This window comes from Moschus berezovskii, chromosome 27 (assembly GCF_049115385.1).
Source record: "Moschus berezovskii isolate FMDL1 chromosome 27, NW_MosBer_1.0, whole genome shotgun sequence".
Lineage (NCBI taxonomy): Eukaryota > Metazoa > Chordata > Mammalia > Artiodactyla > Moschidae > Moschus > Moschus berezovskii.
In genome coordinates, this window is record NC_142486.1 from 25565800 (window position 1) to 25568037 (window position 2238).

Consider the following 2238-nt stretch of genomic DNA (forward strand, 5'->3'; position numbering starts at 1 on the left):
TGCCATGATCTTTGTTTTCTGAATGTTGAGCTTCAAGCCAACCTTTTCACTCTCCTCTTTCACTTTCATCAAGAGGCTTTTGAGTTCCTCTATTGGTACAAGTAATAAAAGCCCAGGGGTTGTTCTAGATTCAGAGTTGAATCTCACTGGCCTGACTTGGGGCACACGCCCATTCCTGAAGCAGTCTCCTTGGCATGTTCTGGTTGGCTAGACTCTGCTTGGATGCGCATGGCTGAGGCAGAGGGGTCAATATTGTCTAATCCACATGAGCCCAAAGAGGAAGGTGGTTCCCCAAGGAAAATGAAAATATCACCAGACTCATACATTGCTGCTGGGAATGTAAAATGGAGAAACCATTCTGGAAAACAGTTTGGCACTTCCTTAAAAAATTAAACACAGAATTACCACATGGGCCCAGCAATTCCAATTCTCAGCATGTACTCAACAAAATTGAAAACAGGTCTTCAAATATGAATGGCCATAGTATTACTCACAGTAATACATTACTCACAGTAGCCCCCAAAGTGGAAACATCATTGAGAAGAGCACCCAGAGGACCCTATCCCCACTGTCAAGGTCCCAGCCAGCTATAGCACAACAACTGGTAGCTGTTGACTGAAGCATAACATGCTCCCTTGGTTGGGAGCTCAGGATCTTCCCAACCCAGGAATCAAACCCACGTCTCCTGCATTGCAGGTGGATTCTTTACTGTCTGAGCCACCAGGGAAGCCCAAGAATACTGGAGTGGGTAGCCTTTCTCTTCTCCAGGGGAACATCCCAACCCAGAAATCAACCCGGGGTCTCCTGCATTGCAGGCAGATTCTTTACCAGCTGAGCCACCAGGGAAGCCCCGGCCTTTGAAGTTCAGACACTCTGAGCCTCAGGCCTCATCTGCCTCCTGCCACAAGAAATGAGAACTTCTTTGTCTGCAACCAAAGGGGCTCTTGACTTTCAGTCCTGACCAAGTGCCTGATACTTGTCCTCAGCTGTTTCTGTAGAAATCAGTCTTTTAGCAATAGCCACAATCTAGTGATGCTTATAAGTACTCTTCTGTGTCCATCGCTACCTGATACTTTGCTCCTGCTAGTGTGTCCCTTCCCCATATGCCCGCCCAATTCACTCCATGCAAGTCTGAATGGTTGGACACTACCTCACACCGGGGACTGTCATTCCGCCCACCTCCACTGAGCCTGGGGGTAAGCCAGGGAGCAAACAGTGGCCATCAGAGTTGACCACACAGAGCTGAAACGGCCAGACCTTCAGTCCCATGTTCCACTCAGTCACTGATGTGGTGGCGGTTTAGTCACTAAGTCGTGTCCGACTCTTTGTGACCCCATAGGCTATAGCCTGCCAGGCTCCTCTGTCCGTGGGATTTCCAAGGCAAGAATCACTGATGTGGGCTCCCTGGAAAGGATGTGACTCACTGATGTGGGCTCCCTGGAAAGGATGTGACTTTGATTAAGGCAGGTCTCTGCAGCTGAGGCTGACCCTGTGGGAGCTGACAGCTGGAGGCCCCTCCACCTACTTCCTTGAAGCAGCGGAGCTGGGTGGTACCTCTCTGTGTTACCAGATCTGGAATCAAAAAGACATGGGTTCACGATCAAAAAATGGGCAGAAGACCTAAATAGATATTTCTCCAAAGAAGTCATATAGATGGCCAATATGCACGTGAAAAGATCCTCAATATTGCTAATTATCAGAGCACTGCAATCAAAATCACAATGGGTATCACCTCGCGCTGGTCAGGATGGTCATCATTAAAAAGTCAACAAATAATAAGTGCTAGATAGAGAATGGAGACAAGGGAACCCTCCTACACTGTTGGTGGGAACGAAAATGGGTATAGCCAGTATGGAAAACACTATGGAGGTTCCTCAAAAAACTAAGAGTTGCGTATGATTCACCAATCCCACTCTTGAGCATATATCCAAACAAAACTATAATTCAAAAAGATACATGCATCCTAATGTTCATAGTGGCACTATTTACAATAGTCAACACAGAAATAATCTAAATGGCCATCGATAGATGAATGGATAAAGAAGATGTGTTATATATACATATATTATGGAATACTACTCAGGCATAAAAGAGAATGAAATAATGTCATTTGCAGCAACATGGATGGACCTAGAGATTATTATAATAAGTGAAGTGAACTAGACAGAGAAAAACGAATATCATATGATATTACTTATATGTGGGATCTAAAATGTGATACAAATGAACTTATTTCCA